The 19,066-nt window shown below is 36.2% G+C and overlaps 1 protein-coding gene across 2 annotated transcripts in view; it reads right to left on the bottom strand.

Annotated features, from left to right (window-relative positions):
- Window positions 1-19,066, bottom strand: part of BIN4 (double-stranded DNA binding protein) — a 160,588-nt gene that overhangs the window by 9,782 nt on the left and 131,740 nt on the right. The window lies entirely within an intron of this gene.

Below are 19,066 nucleotides of genomic sequence, written 5' to 3'. Positions count from 1 at the left end.
TTAAAAGGTGCATGTGTTTGACACTACTACAATTTCTTGTAGCAGTAGAGTTGATTATTGTTCAATTTTTGAGAAAAGAAAGAGTTACCATTACATCTTCATCTTTTAAAAAAAATCTATTAAAAAAATTGTGACATCCATTCAAATTGAAGTAGATCTATTAATGTCTGCCATGATAATATCCTGTATGGCAAAATGATAGAATTTATACAAATCAAAGATATGTTCTATAAAACTAGCATACAATCAATATGCAGAATATACCCCTGAAAACACAAAATTTGCACAATCATGGAAAACATCTTCCATCTAATGATGAAAGAAATGCATTTAAAACAAAAAAATATACATAAAATACACATGGAAAGAGCTCAGGGAAATGCAAGAATTTATCAGGGACATAGGAAGAGAATTTAAAATGGATAAAAGTATTGTTGACGGGGAATTGGTTACCGATGTTACAGAGTCATGTTACTGAGTTGATGAGGTTGCAGTGTTGATGTTGCAGAGTTCCAATGTTACAGAGTTGATGTGGTTGCAGTGCTGATGTTGCAGAGTTGATAATATTGTTGTTGTGACAGTATGGTTGTCATTGATGGAAACATAGTACTTTTGTCGATGACATTGTGATCAATATTTTGAGGTTTTGTTGGTCCGGAAAGATGGCACTCCAGAAGATTTGTTCTAGTGTTGTGTTTTGTGATGTTTGTGTTTGACAGTGGTCCAGAATTCTCTGTTGTTCTGGATATGATTTCTGGCTGTAGGGTTTCAATGTTTTTGTGTTTTGGATCGTGTTGATGTGGTCTGGATGCATCATTGCTAGCATGTTTTCTCTTATTGGGCTCTGGATAATATAGCTTTTGGGTAACATGTTATTTGATCGAGGCAGTGTGTGTGCTGTGTTCCAGTATTCATTCCTCCCCGCAACGGGAATGTCTAGTCTGGACCTATTTCAAAATTATGTTGGTCAACTTGGTAATTTCAGTTCAGTACAAGTAAAAAGTTGTATATAATAGACTTAAATGTGACTGATTAAGAAGAAGATCTGTCGGATACAATGTGGCAGCTTGGCGGAATCATGAAGTTGTGAGCAAAGAGTTCTTTCAGCAGTTATACTTCAGTTGTGGGCTTTCTTCAGTTTTATTTCTCAGGGAAGTAAGCACACTCACAATGAAAATTCTGGCAGTGAGCAAACCACACATTGCAAAAATCACCTTACCAGTGTTTTATTCACAATGGTTAACATTTTCTGTGATTTTCGCATATTGAGTTTTCCACGTAAAATCAGTTGTTCATCCTACATAATTTGCATATGCACGCTTTCATGTTTACATCTGATTTAAACAAGTGAACGAAGTATTAATCTGCTGATTCCGAATCAGTGAAAATGGTAAAAAAATTATTTCACAATTGATTAAGCAAGTTGTCTGAGATATTCAACAACTGGCTTAAATTAAACAACTCAAACTCATCTAAAAAGTGCAGTAAACCACCCCACTAAGTACCACACTCAGTCAAAAGGTTCAAATTCAAATTTGAGTTCGGCAACAATACAATTTGGAAAAAATCAAAATTAAATTTGCCTTATCTATATTTAATTCTTTTAAATATATTTACTTACTAAATTTTAAAAAATAAATAACAAATAAAACAATTTGTAATATAATTAACTTATAATTATAACAGGGGTTTTCTTTTCCATTATTTTTCCCCCAGTGCCTACAGTTGAATGGGGAGTAAAATGTCAATTGTAATTTTACAAAATAAAAATAAAAATTAAGGCCTTGGTTGTTTTTATCAAGCAAATTTTTTTTTTTAATAATTGTAACATTTACTAATAAATATACTTATAAACTATATTGAAATTTTACAGACAAAAAAGTGAAAATCAAGACAGAAATTATCAGGTAAACAAATGTAGTGTCAGAAATGATCAGCTGAAACTGTTTCAGGAAATGAGCAGGGAAGGTTGACATGCATTTTTAGAGCCGCAAACAATGTAATTGAAAAACGGCTTGAACATTGTAGAAAATGTTATTGAAAACCCTTAAATATCACTTTAAAAATATATATTTCAGTGGAAAAAGATGACAAAATTTTCCAGACAAATCTAAGCCCAAATTTTCACAAATTGTATATAAATGTTTGAAATTCGTTTAAATTTGAATTTCATGGTTGAAATTCAGCAATGCTGTGACTAAGTACACATAACCTTCACGATACTCGAATAATAAAATATGAATAAAGCTGCACATACTAGAATCGCCAATATATACAGAAAAATTCCTTTCAATCCAATTAGATTGATGTATTGTTTTTGTCACTTGAAGTAATGTAACATGTAGTTCTTCAGAAATAAATATAAGTTGGAATTGCTTGCTATCTCTCTTGAAGTTGCTCTGAAGGCCAATGGCGATTGATCCTACAAGAGAGTTAATACTTAAACCATCTTAGGTGAATATGGTAATAAGCGGAAAATCTAATAATGATTATTTTGTGTCATTATTTAAGCACGTCTGATTAATAAATGTTGGAATATTGTCATTGATGTCAAAGGGCCAAGCGGTGGCGTTCAAGCTGAATTATTGAAAGCGGAAAAATAATATTTTGTTTTTGACAATATCTTCAAGTGCTTTTGGCCAACCTTGTTAGAAAGGGGTATTTTAAATAAATATAAATTTTTGGTCAACCTAGTTGAAGGGTCATGACCTGTAATGAGCCCTGCTAGCTCTCTCCAAACTTCTGCTGTAGGCAGAACTAAGTCACTATTTTGTTTTGAAGTTTTATATTTTTTGCTGTTTTGAGATTATATGCTTTTATGGGTTTGTTTTCAGATTGCAAGATAACAATTCACATCAAATTGAAAAAACAAACAAAAAATTGCACACCAACTTTATTTGCTGTAATGGACTCGCAAATATTTATAAACATCAAAGCAATACGCAATAAACTTATTAATTGAAGAATGTGGCAATGAGAGACATCAATGTTGAAACCTTGTTATTGAAGAATGAAATGAAAATTGTCCTTTGTCAACACATACAGGTTCTGTATGCTCAAATGTTGCCAATAAATACTGATCACAACCCTCCAAATGTATGATGCCACTCTTTAATTCGAAGGCAGCTGTTGGAAAACCCACACTGCTCCTAAACTGTGAATGCCACCCTAATATGGTGTGCAAAAACCATCAAACACAAGCTGGTAATAGCAGAGACATAACCTTCATTGATAGTCGTACCTTCTCTCATCATTTAGCAGAAAAAGATTAAATAATTCTTGACACAACTAAACATTCAAACCCAAATCAATCTGCAGCAGATAATCAGAATGCCAGCACCTCAATGTGTGATGCAATAATAGTATAATACCATAAAAGATGGTCCGTAACAGCAAATTAGTGCCCAGCTCAGGTAGCCGCTCCAGAATTGTAGACACCAACAGTATATGTTCACAATCCTTCAAACAAATTCCTTGCAAAGTCCTAGAATCACTTGCAGGCTTGCAGCAGATATCAAATCAGAAAACACAATTCATTGGCAGTGAAATCCAACTCAAAGTGCATAACCAGCTGGAGGGATTTCCCAGTTCCTCAAACCCTAACACCAAACCCTTTAACTCTCCCAATTCGCATAAACATAAACACAATAGAATGCATATCCATCTCCAAGAGCTTGCCTTTATAATAATTCAAATGGCTTCTCCTTCACACCAAATGGCTAGTCGCTTCATGTTTACAGTTTTCACTTAAAAGGCTTCATTTCCCATAAAGCAACTTTATGTTATATTTTAAAGTTGATGAATAATAAAGTCGCCTTATTAATTAAACTCCACACTTGCTCCAAAATTAACCCTTTCACTAATATAGTGGCATCTTGACAGACAAGGTTCTTGTTTCACATGACTATGATTTAAAACTTTTCATCCCGATTCCAATGGGCTATAACATTAAGGTACCTATGGAATCGAAAATAAAAAATGACCTAACAACATTGGAATAAAAAATCTAAAGGCACAAGAGTCGGTCCCAACGATAAAAGATAATCAATAGTCCTGATTGAGTGACTTACTAAATATAGACACTCCCTCCAAGAATCTTGGAGCCCAAACCAAGATTGAGAAGTAACATCTGAAAACATCATACAACTCCTCTAAATCATCAGAGCTCATTGGGATCATTTGTTGACTTACCATAAATCATAAATCAAAATCTCGTTCTTTGCCACTTATCGGTGAGACAAAAAAAAGTTCTTGCCAATATCAGAGACAAATCGGCAACTTCTTGAGAAAATATCGGGAATTTTGAAAATGACTTAAATTGAATTAGAAATGCGATTTTTCGAAAAATTCAATAAGGATATGCATCTAATTAGTTAGTAAATGAGTAAACAAACCAGATAAGCCAATCTAGATATATATAAATGCAATATGTAACAAAGTCACATCCTCATGTGGGATACCGGTGGCTGGCAGCTATATTCAGAGATTCTAAACTCTAAAGCAAACTAGAAATAGCAAATTGTCTTTGTCAAAAGAAAAGCAAATACAAATGTCAAGTACAATATGAAACTAATCTTCATCTTCCTCTTCCCCTTCCCACTAAAAAGAAAAAAAAATCTAGAAAACTTACTCGTGAATCCAAAATTGCTCGAGAAATTTCTTCGTATTTGCTTCAAATCCACTTGTAATTGATCTTGAAGGCTGCCGAAGACTGTTTCTCTCCTCCAAACACTCAAAAATGCAAAATAAACAATGAATGGGCAAGTCCTTGGGCATTCCAGTTTTATTGATTCATACAACTAGAGGTAGCACTAGTTCTTAATCTAACATTCATGATTCATACAACTAGAGGTACTCATAATTGATCATTGGTTGGGTTTACCAAAATATGGCTCATATCATAAGCACTTAGTCTTTTTGGCTTATGCTTATGTTCTTTTGTTCCTAGGGACAGCTATATTTTCTAACATGTGACTATGCTCCATATGATGTGTTAAAGTTTGATCAGATTTGTATGTAGGAGGAATTTTATTTTAATGTCAGATCTATGTGTGTATTTTCAATGTTGATGGTATAATTCTTCACAATATCACAATGATGATTCTTATACACCAATCACTATTTAATATCAATCGGTTCTAATATTAATGCAGATATAGATTTGAGAGATCTAATCTCAATATTGATTTCCTATAAATCTATTATTAGACTGATGTAATATGATCTTAATGAATAGCAATGTCTGATTTAATCTTAATCAATAAAATTACTCTCAATCTGAATATGTTCTTATTGCTTCGGTCAATCTGTTGGTATCAATCTCCTATGGAAACATGACTTCTTTATTAATGATGCTATTTGAGATAGTATCAACTGTTGTAATGATACTTTCATTTTGCACTTGCATTTTTCTGTACACTTACAAGATCCCGATCGGCATTCATATTTGTATGTTGTGAGTTGTCCTGTCTCCTATTGAAATGAATACTTCAGATGATAGCAAATAAGTTTGCCACCTTGTAGCATAAGGTCTCCAGTGGCATACTAACTAGCATATGCCTCAACCTTGAAAATTGGTTGCAAATTAGGCAAGCGTAACGATAGAGCATTGCAAATCTTGTTCTTCAAAGCATCAAAAGTTTCTTTAGGAATCTTACTCCAATGAAAATTTTACCCAATGTCAAAACTGAATATAAAGAAGCTATAGAAGATAAAGTTGGAATGAAATTATTCATGTTTTGAGCGGAACCTACAAAGCTCTATAGCATTAGCCAATTCATGATAGCCTCTTCACAAGATCCACCTTCAATTCACCTCCTCCAACTATAAGGCTAGGATATGCTAAAGACTTGGCAAACTCATACTCATTCAAATTGAACAAGAGATGTTCCCATACTTCCAAAACTTGCCATAAATGAATCAACGTTCTTATCATGTTGCACTAGAAATAAACATGCCATCAATATAAACTATGACAAATACACATGCCTCCATGAATTTTCTTGAAACACATATTTTTGGTGCATTGGATAAGCCAAAATGAAGAGCTAACCATCTAGGAAATAATTGTTTGATTTTGAAATTAGTTTTCCACATATTGTCATCCTACATCGATGCCTTCATTTTAGAAAATATCTATCATCAAAAGAGAAAATAAATTCTTAATAGTGTTTTTGTTGAGAATAATAGCCTTACAAATTCTCTAAGAGCCATAGTTCTCTCTTACCATGACCTTCAGCAATCCACATGGTCAAGTGCCCAAGTGTATCACACCTTGTCCCAATAACTCTTGAAGGTGTTTCTTCATCTCATTGCTCTACATCTATGAGTCTATCTACAATTTTCTATCAAGCAAATGAGATTAAAGCTAGAACTGTGGTTTGATCTCAACTTGATATCTCACACTCCTCCAAAACTTCCAAGAACCTTCGACCTATGCTCCATGGAGTTTTCGGGACGAGGAAGTTTTAGTGGACGGGGACGTGTTTCTAGTAAGGATACGGGTTGAAGCCAAAATTTTGGGGACGGGACCTCACGAAACAACAATTAAAAACATAGGGAATTTTTTTATATATAGAGACAGAATTCAAATATGCATATGTTGTGAGGTTTTCACATCATTGCCCCTAAAATTTTGGGGACCCCCTTTTTTTTGGTTGCCTTGGCAAATTTTTCAAAGTTGTCCAAAGGTTTTCGATTTGAAAATTTTACACCTTGGACACTTTCGGGCTAGGAGAGATTTGATGTGATTTGTTTTTTCACACGATCTTAACTTGAATTTTCGAAACATGTAATTTTATCCTTAGGCCAAATAGAATTCAAAAGCAACATTTTCTTTTTATGGATAAAATGATATCCGGTAGGATAAATTTGCAAATTTTTGGACTTAGACAGATTTTGAAAATTTGATATAATTGTATAAGCTTAGACATTTTCAGAATTAATTTTAGATTTAGTTGTTTTGAAAAATCTTGAAATTTTTGGTGAAAAGGGAAATTTTTTTATAGTGAAATTGAAATTGGAAAATCGATTTTGACTGCCAAAAAAATGATTTATTTTGGTAAAAAAAATTGAAATTGTATTGCAAAATCAAAATTGAATTAAATTGCAAAATCACATTAATTTGGTTGAAATATTGCCTAGAAGATTTTTAAAAACGTTAAAGGAAATTGGTACTTGGAATTGAAAATTGATTTTAGCTTGCCAAATTCAATTTTAATAATATTTTAATTACCAAAACATTGTTAAATGAAAATTTTGACATCTCCTAGGCTTACCTTGTTTTTATTTTGCAATTTTTGATCAAAACTCGCAATCAAATGGGCTAATTTCACTATGGGCTAAGTAATTTTAATGTTGCATTTAAATTTGGGCCATTAATTAAGGAGCTAATTTAATTTTCGTTCTCCCTCCAAGCAGGTCGGCCCACTTGGAGAGGCAAAAGAGGTGGTATAAGAGAGGCTTTCCCTCTTATTTTCTCATTCTTTTTTCCTCCTCCTTGGATGTGCAATTTTCTTCTAGAGGCAAATTTCAGACTTGGGCGATTTCTTCTTGGAGCAGATTTTATCCTTTTTTGGTGGCATTTTCTTCTCCTTGTTTGGGCAAATTTCTGCCCTAAGGCGATTTTTGGAACAATTCTTATTTTTTCCAGCTAGGGCAATTTCACTAAGGCAGATTTTTTTCCATTTCTTGGCAGCGAATTTCAGAATTGGGCGATTCTATTTGGTCATGAGGCTATATAATTCACAATTTCAAGGAAGTCAAAATTCTGATTTTTGCTAGGGCATCATTATTTGCAAGGAAGGTTGAAATTTCCAAAATCTCTAATCCGAATTTGAAAAGGGCCTGATTATTGGTAAAGGCAGATTTAAGATAAATTCTATTCATTTTTTTGAGGTGAAGATTGGTTTTAAAGGCGGATGCTATTCCTTATTCTTGTTTGGTTCATTTCCCTTATTTTCTTCTTGCACTTATCATGCACCACTTCATCATTCCATTGATAGGCTAGAGTTAAGAGATATAAGTGTAGATTTCATGATAGGACACTTGGAGAGGCAAAAATAAGCTAGACCACCCTAGGATTGAAGTTGGGAGATATAAATGTAGTCCATCCTAACGTAACGAAGAGGCAGAAATAAGTGATAGTCCCACCCCTAGGTTGAAGGTTGGAGATTGATAAATGTAGAGATAGGGCTTGGAGAGGCAGAAATAAGCTAGATTTCATCAATAGAAAGAAGTTTGGAGATTGATAAGAGTAATCCACATCATTTAGAACGAAGGAGCAGAAATAAGTATTTAAGATGGTAGATGTTAGTGCAAGCAAGAACCCAAAGGAAACGAGTACCAAAAAAGAAAAAGAAGACTTGATGCCTAAGACCACCTTCTTCTTGAAAGTGAGACGAATAAGTGACACCAATATCGGTACAATGAACATGATATAGTTGAAAGACAGATTGAAGGAAGGACAATCCCCATGGCAAAGAATATCTACAAAAGTGGAATTGTACACGCGGCGACTTTCCCTCCTACCTTGCCTTGTTCAAAATTGGTAATAGAATGTGCATCCCAGTTTGATATTGTTACTAAGTCCATCATTTATGATGAAGGGAAGGGAGTGTTAGCCAACATCGGCGGACAAGTGGTCGAAGAAGTATTTAATATTCCCTAGTACAAAAGCATGACCGTTGTAATGATGTATTAGGCAGCTAAGTTATTTCAGGATAATCAAGAGGCCTACATAATTCATCTAAAGTAGAATTGGTTACACAAAGGCAAGAAGGGAGTTACCAAGTCATCAAAGCTCATCAAGTCAGATTTCAAACCGGAGTACGACAATCTTATTGTGCTTCTCAGCCGAATCATGGGCATGGCTCAAGGTATGCAATTCGAGCACTGGATGTATTACTTTATTGATGAAATTGAAAATGGAAAGATAAAATTTGATTGGGCTAAAATTATAAGCGAAAGTTTAGAGTTGCAACTTAGTACACTGCAAAATCAAAAGCAATTCTACATAGGGTCCTATCTTTTCTATCTAATTGCGAGACTATGTGAAAATCTTGAACTTATGGCCTTAGGAGTGATTGGCAATGGGCCAAGGCAACATCAGTCCTATCCACAACTTCATTTGCACAACGCCAAAGATTATAAGATGTTTTATGACACCTTTTCCATGAAGACAGTAAGGATATTACAAGGGACACCTACTAGAAGGCTCTCAATGGAAGCATAAACAAAAGTTAAGAAGTATGGGAGTTGGTTCACCCAATTTCCGCAATTCACATATATTAGAGTAGCAAGAAGTACAGTTTGTCCCAAGAGACTTCCAAGGTACCCACCCGACAAGGTAGTCTTGATGGAGTTAGCTAGGCAACTTGAGCATTATGACAAAATGATGAAACTTAAAGGTGAGACAGGGATTACCTTCTGATTTGGAATAGGCAATGATACTTGCCCCAATCCTGTCGCCTTTGTAGCTACGGAGAAAGAGTTAGAATGGTATCATCTAGGATGGTATAGAGACAGACGAGGATTCAATCCTAATGGTCTTATCAAGGCATCACATGGAAATACATTCAAACATATTCCTACTATAGAAAATTTTTGGGCCAATGCACAAGATGACTTTCATGTGAGGAAGCTAGCTTTCTCAAGGTTGTCAGTAAGCATGATGAGGGCAATCAGATGGAGAGGCCTTGATACTACCAATCAACTGGAAGATGATGAAAATGTGCTAAGAGGAGATTATGATATAGTGAATGGAACGAAGTTGAGCCCAGTAGATTGGGATGATCATCAAGATCCTTCCTTAGAGGCAGTTACAAGGATAGTTGATCTACACACCAAGTTGTGGTACAATGAGAAGTTAAGGCAATTAAAAAGTCGAAAGGTATGCCTTACTTATGAGAAGATGAAACCGAAGGAAGGTCCAGCAGAATCAGTCGAACAGAAAGGTGAGGGCAGTAGCCAACAACAAACAGTAGTTAAGAGTAAGAAGAGAAGTTTGGAGGTTGAGAAAAGTAAAGAACATTAGGAGCCTCCAACAAAGAAACAAAATGCAACACCTTCAAAGGACAACATAATTGAGGCTAGAAGCCAAGAGGATAATACAAGTGGACAAGGGGCTGCGGTAGAGGTGAGCTCTAATTCAGAATCAAATGGTTCTAGTGACAGTACCGAGTACTCTCCTCTCTCGGAGAACCAACATGGAGATGATGTGGCAGTCACTAGTGAGGAAGATAGGCCAATTGATATTAAGGAAATAAGTCAGGTGCCCGAGGTCGTTGGTGATGCTTTGCTAGTTGAACCGAATCCAAATTTGGGGAGATGCACTACACCACTATAGTTAACGCAAATGCTTATGCCAATTGGCGAGGTAGTGACTACAGGAACAGTTGAAGATATCTAAGGGTTAGTGGAAAAGGGTGATAGCAAGAACCAAAAAAAATTTGCAAAAACAATGGGTAATCAGGAGCGACAATGATGGTCATCGAAAAGTTTAGATTGCTATACCAAAGGTTAGCAAGGCAGTGGATGAGATTGAAGCTCGAGAGTATGAGATAGTAGAGCATAACTTGGGAAGAATCACAGACGACATGGAATGTGAGGAGATTCAGGAATGCATGGTTTCAATTAGAGAAAGGTTGAGGAAGGCAAATGAAAAGATTGTAAAGTTGGAGGCCGAAAACAAGTATTGGAGAGATTGTTAGCATATCCAACAGTTGCACCAGGCAGCCCTTCTTCAAGACAATGGGAGCAACATAGAAGAGATATCGGCCTAGCTACATGAAGTCAAGGATTGGATCCATGATATAATTGTAGATGGGCTTAATTTCTTACCTTCCTTTATCTCGACATTCAGGTTATTGGTGGCTATTAGAGACAAATTCAAAGCATTTGAAGGGGAGTGGAAGTATTTCCTTCCAGACAAGGACTTAGCCATTCCCAGGCTACAAGCATTTATCGAGCTTCCAAAGAGATATTTGGAAAGAGTCAAATTGGTAGATGGAGGAATGAGTACAGTGGAGTCTTGGTTTGTTGCCTTGACCATCAGATTGAAGATACTTGAAGAAATACGGCATGAAATTGCACAGCATAGCCCAGGCGTTGACACTTCCATTTCAACCATGATGAGCGATGTTGGGGCTGCACTTGATTTTGAAGATATCAAAGAGGAGGACGTCAATGAGACGGAGTTTGGATCGAAATTGGATGAGTTAGGGAAGGTTGCCATCCAAAAGAAACATTTGGGCACCCTTGCCTCCCTCAATGTCATTATCAATATCCGAAAGAATATGAGAAGGATCATGAGAAAACATTGCAAGCAGCAAGCAACATGATGAATTCAGCTGAGCTCAAGATGAGGCATACACTTTGCCCTCCCATGAAGGAAGTCAACAACATGCTAGCCAAGTTCATTGCCTTGGCTGAAAAAAAAGAAAAGGGTAAAATTATATTAGAAGATCATTTGATGTAAGCTCAAGTGGCAATTTCTCCTTTTCTTTTGGGTAGGATAGGTGTCTGATTCTGATTGGCTACCATTTTGGTGCCTTCTCATTGGTTGCCACTTTTCCTTTGATTTCATTGGTCCATTGATGAGGTGGCATCTTCTCATTGACCGATGGGGTGGCAACCCTAATTAGGGTTTCTCGGATTCAATCTGGATCGTTGATTTTGACTCTTAATCTCTACCGTTGGTTGCAATTTTGGCCTCTATATAAGGCTATTTTCTCTCATTTGTAAAGGGTTGAAGAAAATTGTTGCTTACGATAATACCAAAATTGCCTCTCTTTATCATTGTTGTGACTTGCATGGTGATTAAGAACATTTGGTGTTATTGCATGGTTTCTACTTCTAATAGTTAAAGTTAGATTCCTTTCAAGTTGTTGAAATAAATTTTATTTCAAGAAAGTTGTTAAGAGTAAGAGTAGATGGGTCGTTGTATGGTGATATTAGTGGATGTTTGATAGGGATCTATAAACTAGGCCACTAGCATCCTAGCAACTGGTTAGGAAGCCTTGCATGGTAATCTAGTCTTTTTCCCTTGAATCATTGCATCTATGGAGGTAGAGCCACTAGTAAGCTTTCATCAAATTTGATCCCGGTTCATTTGCTAATCTTTCCATTCATAGGAGTAGGAGTAGAGTGGCAAGTAGTTTAGTAGTTGGAGTTTTGAAGAAGAAAGTCAAGAAGGCATAAGTCATTTGAACACGCACCCTCCATCATCACCATCAACATCATTTGGCACTCATATACTCCACAAAGCCAGACATCATCACCATCACAACAAGAGTTCGACAATCCTTCAATGAATAACATAAGGCCGCCTACATGATTAACTAGCAAATCACATTAATATAACTGAGTTGGTATCCAAAGGTGTAAGGAACATCGGAGTTTTTCTCATGTCTCCATGAGTATTTACTTTTCCAAGAGAGGGATTGAGTGTTTGATATTCCATATCAAGTATTCAATCGCTATATGTTATGTAGTGGTACAAAATTGACATCAACAACATATCATAACATTGATAAACCATTCACTATAGACATTTTAGAAGATCAATATATGAAATATTATCAAATGACAAATACTAAGTACTTCCATTATAACAATATCACATACATATATAGCAAAAATCAAAATGCCGAAGGCACCAATATCATGCTGAAATCATAATGAAATAAAGAGAAGTCCAACTAAAATATATAGTAAATACTAAATGCAAGCTTTCCTCACTAAACACAATCTTTCCTCATTGCTACTATTGCTCTTATGTTTTCTTTATTCCTCTTAGCAAGTATGTCAAATCTAAAAATGATTAGAAGACTTAGTGTTTTAATGGACCAAATATGGGTTGCATATTTTTATTGTCTTTAAGACGACTAGGGGCCGCGCGGTGTTAAAGTAACTAAGATCGTTTTTGCAAATGTATAATCATTGCCATTGTAATTGATGATTTCCAAATGCAGATTTGGATCTTATATAAATATGAGAGGAGGAGACATGTCTCTATAGTTAATCACCATTTAATTTATAAATCACTATATGCATAACTCACCTTTAACATATATATAATATTAATATATTAATCATATATGTAATATAATATTATATTATTATATTAATATATAATGCATAATATATATAATACATATTATATTACATATATCATATATATTATATATATAAGATACTTATCTTAAGGACAACTTATCATCAATAAAATCAATCCAACAAAGGCTACAACAGAGTCATGTCCCATAGCTTATGTAAGTCATAGACATACATACATACATACATACATACATATATATATATATATATATATATATATATATACATATAAATATATATATATACATATAAATATATATATATATTCTCATCAGCAATATGAGACATAAAACAATGTTCATATAAATCATGAATACAAATACTCAATGTAATGAGTATATCACTTCGACTGATGCTATACTTCAACACTCCCTCTTAACGAGGGATAAGTAATAGAAACATTTCATGAGACATCAAAATCAAGGATATCTATACACAACATATTATCTGACTTTAACACTTTGAAATAGTGACTTGTCAAATAACTACAATCACAATGTTATGAACACTATCATAACATACATCATGATCTTTAATTGTCCAAAACAATATCTAGAGTAATCATAATGAATATGTTATCTATGACCTTTAATTGCCCGAAGCAATATCTAGAGATGTTCGAAACAATATCTAGAGATGTCCATGGTAACAAATGAGTTTGTTATCTACGATCTCTAATTACCCGAAGCAATATATAGAGATGTCCACCATAACAGGCCTATCATTTGCAAGATTGTCACCTTACAAACAATTACCTTCTATTTGTTCATTATCATGGTGTCCAACAAAATCTGGCCCAAAGAGCCATGATAACAAAGTCTACCATTTACAAGATTGTAATATCTTATAATGGTTACATTCTGTTTATATATGTCAATGAAAGATTGTCACCTTTCATTACATATCATATGTGAAATAGTAACTACCATGAACCTAGTCATAGGGTGGTACAAAGGTGTCATGTCCCCTTCTCAGTGTCGTGTTTTAGCGCCAAGTTAATCTATCTCCACATTCGGATAGATTAACGGCATTATCTAACAGGATGCCTACTGGTCACAATGGAGGTCTAATTTTATATATTTCAGAACTTTAATAAAAGTGTGCAGAATAAAGTCACTTTATGTAATAAAGTTATTTACTTTATAAAGTAGCTTTAAGCGACTATAGGACGAAAATGGTGTTTTTATCCCACATTCCTTGCTCCTTGTGTTTTTCCGTCACTTCGAGGTTATAAAAGAAGAGCTTGCATTGGGATTTGAGGACGCAAAAAAAAAAAAGTTTATGAAATCAACACACTCCATATTCTAGTTACTTAAATGTGACTGGTTAGAAGCTTTGAGGACGAAATCCCTCGAAGTCTTGAGTTCAAGAATAGATTGGACATCACCCCAATCTTTTCTCTCTTCAAAGTTAGAACTCAATATAGGCAAAATCGACAAAGTGTTTTTGGGGATTGCAGCTGGATCATTTCATGGACTAGACAGTCGAATTATCAAAACTGGGTATGTGATGAGTCTTCTTTATGATCTATAGTTGGGAATATCAGTAACATAGTTGTAGTCTCAGTTCTGGAAGGAAATCGTGGTGTGTTTCTTAGCAACATTTAGCAGTCATAGTGGTGAACTGTGGTGGGAGTACCGACTAAGAGGCCGAGATTGCTACAGAGGGCACACAACAAAAATTACGACAACCTCAAGAAATCTTTAGAACGCGGGTTGTTAGAGCTAGTGGAGTGGTCGACATCTTCTTGGGACAAGCAGCATTCATCCAGTCGTCCAAGCATAACAAGTGCAGAGACTTATTCGGCATTAGGAAAGCGCATTACCTCTTTCCCTCAGCCCGCGGCAACAAGGTGGAGTCCTCATTGTGGGAGTTGGAGAACCGACACGTAGTTATTGCAAGAACAATAGAAACCAATGTTAAAGCGGCTATCTGCACACTTAACGTGATACAACTCCACTATAGGTTCGAAATTTCATTCCCAATCCGGCATCAAGGAATACAGGTTTGTACTCATTTTATTTCATTGTAAATATTCTTGCTGTCGTTAGTCTCATGTATTCTTTGCATTAAATCTAAGACATTCAATCTCTATCATAGTAGAAGTTGGGGCATTATACTCTGGATTATTACTTGGTACAAATCTAAGAGGGGATTAATGTTGTTTCTTCATGCATTTGGTGAATACTTAATGTTTACATAGTTGTTGATGGGAAAAAAAATTAAGTTGCATGTCAAGTCTTTGGTGCAAAGTCTTAACTAGTTCATAGTGATACTAGATACATTTGAGAAGTTTGCTTCCAATATTATCATAACACATTAAGGTTTCTTCAGAACTGTTTTACGAAATTCCCTCTCAGCCATACAGTCAGCAACTTGCTCTAATTTTAGCATCAGATTATTACAGTGGTATCAGAGCCACAAGACTTGCCATATTGTGGGAAATAATTATTTTTTTGTAGACCATTATCACCCTAAAATGACAGCCAGGAATGAATAGAAGACAACATAAATTCAGTCAACTACAGTCGGAACAAGCAGACTCTCCAGTACATATTGACATTGATGACAATTTTTCTGTTGATGAGGAAATAACTTTTGGAACAGGTGAACAAATTGATATTACTCAACAGGTTGATCATTTGGGACAGGCTGAACCAGAAAACAAAGTTCAAATGGCACATAATGAAGATGAAAAGGACAGGGAAGTCCGGGAAACATTACAGGCTATCAGAGATGGACAGAACAACATTGCAAATGCTCTTCAACAATTAGCAAGTACTATGCAGCAGTTGCTTCCGATCCATAGAAGGCCTCCTAGCCATCACAATGGAGGTGGTAGTATAGCTAGATCTCCCCGAGTAGCTAGAGCTCCCACACATAACACAGACAGGCCCTTGATGCCGATTTTTAATGTAGAAGAAGTTGCACCACCAGTAGCTTTGAATCTATTACCAGACAATGTGATGGCAACATTTGATGAGTGGGATTTGTTTCCAGATCCAGTTAAACAAAATCTGAACTTCGTTCAGTATCTAAATCAGAAAAGAGAGGCTGATAGGCAGCAGCAGGATCCGAGCCCGAGAGCACCTAACAGGGATCTAAAACATGTTATGAACACACTAACTCTCCCCACCTTTGATGGCAGTGATCAGACATCCGCTAGAGCTTGGATTCACAAGCTGGATACTTATTTGACACTTAAGCCCATGGCTGAAGCAGAAGCCATCAAATTTGCAACCATGCACCTAGAAGGAGCCGCATATGATTGGTGGCATCATGGGTTAGTCACCCAGAATCATGGCCTCATAACTTTATACGAGATTTTCAACTCCAAGCTGATTACCCACTTTGACAGGAAAGATGTTGAAGTTTATTACAGGGATTTGGCTCAGTTACGTCAGAGTGGATCTTTAGATAAGTCCATTGATGAGTTTCAGCGTATATCAGTTATGGTGCAAAATATGTCAGAGCAGCAGAAAGTGATATTATTCGCAGAGGGGTTACAGGACAGGTTTAGGGGTTTGGTTAAAGTCCTTGAACCAAACACCTTGGATGATGCGATCAATATAGCTCATGATTTAAATTCACCTTCATCGATATTATAGCCTCCAAAGAAACCTTACAAGGGATCTACATCGAGCCAAGGAAACAAAAACCAATAGAAACCAAATCCCCCAGATTGGATTTTGAAATGCAGAATGAACTCAGGAGGAAGAAATTGTGCTTAACTTGCAGGAAGCCTTGGACCCCCGATCACAGATGCCTTGGGAAAGGCAAGATACATTATGTTGAGATTCTCTCCAAGGATGAAGGGGAGCAATAGGAAGGTGAAGATGTTGAGGACAGCGAGGAAGAAGAAGTTGAAGAGCATCCCCTTAAAGATAATAAGAAAAAAAACGTCATGGAACAGCCTCCAGTTATAGCTATTCTTTCTAGTGATCCGGCCTATCATCCTTTTAGAGTGAGAGGTGTGGTTGAGGGATGGCCCATTGTGTGCCTCTTGGATACAAGAGCTTCTCATAATTTTATTAGTACAAAGATGGTATCTAGGAAAGGGTTGCAGACAGTTGACATTCTCGAGTTTGAGGTGAAGGTAGCAGGCGGTGAAGTGTTGAGGTGTGCAGAAAAAGTATCAGGTCTTCAGATACAATTTGACGATTATCTTTTGGAGACTAATTTCTACGTTGTTGATTTGAATGGTTTGGATGCCATTCTGGGTAGACAATGGTTAAGGACTCTTTGCAAGTACACTTTTGATCACAAGACCATGCATTTGGAATTCTCACAGGGTGATCGATTAGTTGTCCTAAAAGCCATACCAAATAGTGGACCCAGATTGATTACAACTCACAGGATGGAGGCCATTTTGAGACATGATGATATAGAGTGGGCGACACAATGCTTCATCTCCTAAAAGGAGACACAGGATACAGGGTAGTAGTATCATTATGACATTCAAATAGTTGTAGATAAGCACAGGAGAGTGTTTGAGGATATACCTCCGAGAGTCCCACCAGATCAAGCATATCATCGAGCTAGAGGAGGGTGCCACACCCGTCATTACTACCCCTTATCATCACCCCAAGCACTTCAAGGAGGAGATAGAGAAGACGATCAAGGAGTTTTTAGATATGGGGCATATCAGACCTAGCTCTAGCCTCTTTGCCTCTTTAGTGGTGTTGGTTAAGAAGAAGGACGAAACCCTTCGAATGTGTATAGACTACTGTGCCCTGAACAAGAGAATCATTAAAAATAGGTATTTGATTCCCCATATTGATGAGTTACTAGATGAGCTTCATGGGGCAGTTTATTTCTTGAAGATAGATTTTCGATCAAGATACCACTAGATTCGAGTCTGAGAGGAGGATGTACATAAGACAGCTTTCAAATGCCACTACGGACACTACGAGTTCTTGTTGATGCCATTTGGGCTCACTAACGCACCTGCCACTTTTCAGCCATCCATGAACCATATTTTCAAAAAACAGCTGAGGAAGAGTGTATTGGTTTTCTTTGATGACATTTTAATCTTCAGCAGGACTTGGGAAGAACATTTGCAACATTTGGATGAGGTCCTTAGTCTCATGGAGGAACATTTCCTATTTGCAAAAGAGTCTATGTGCTAGTTTGTGCTAACCAAGATTCTCTACTTGGGGCATGTGATTTGTGTCAAGGGGGTTAAGGTGCATCAGGAGAAGATACAGGCAATTATGGATTGGCCACCACCGAGAGATGTATCTGAGTTGCAAGGTTTTCTTCGTCTTTGTTTCCACTATCAACGATTTGCCAAAGGTTTTTCCCGAGTAGCAGCACCCCTTACAAATCTAACAAGGAAATGGGCATTTAGTTGGACAGAGGATTTTGAGGCAGCGTTTGATAAACTGAAACAGGTGATGAGTACATGTCCAATGCTAGCACTTCCTGATTTTTCTAGACCCTTTGTTTTAGAGTGTGATGCTTCGAGAAGCGGAATAGGGGCAGTATTGACATAGGATTGTCATCCCATTGCTTTTGAGAGCAGAAAACTTAGGGGCAGAGAGTTACTATACCCCACTTATGATAAGGATATGCTAGCTATAATGCATGCCTTAGCCAAATTTAAGCAGTACTTGGTGAGAAGTAAATTTATAGTAAAGACCAATCATAATAGCTTACGCTACTTCTTGGAACAGAAGGAGTTGAATGAAAGGCAATAGAAATGGGTCAGCAAAATACAAGCTTACCATTTTGACATTGAGTATGTGAAGGGGAAAAATAATATAGTTGCTGATGCTCTTTCCTGAAGACCCCCAGTGCTAGAACGTTACACCATTTCTAAGATTTCAGTAGATTGGAGGTCTCAACTATTAGTGGTGTATTCCAAAAATGCTCATGCTTGTTAGGTTATGGATGGTATACTTCAGGACGAGCGGTACAAGGTAATGAATGATGTTATATATTACAAAAA

The sequence above is a fragment of the Cupressus sempervirens genome, chromosome 2 (assembly GCF_028749045.1).
Source record: "Cupressus sempervirens isolate cs-2001-9-10 chromosome 2, ASM2874904v1, whole genome shotgun sequence".
Lineage (NCBI taxonomy): Eukaryota > Viridiplantae > Streptophyta > Pinopsida > Cupressales > Cupressaceae > Cupressus > Cupressus sempervirens.
This window is presented reverse-complemented; position numbering and strand designations above follow the sequence as displayed.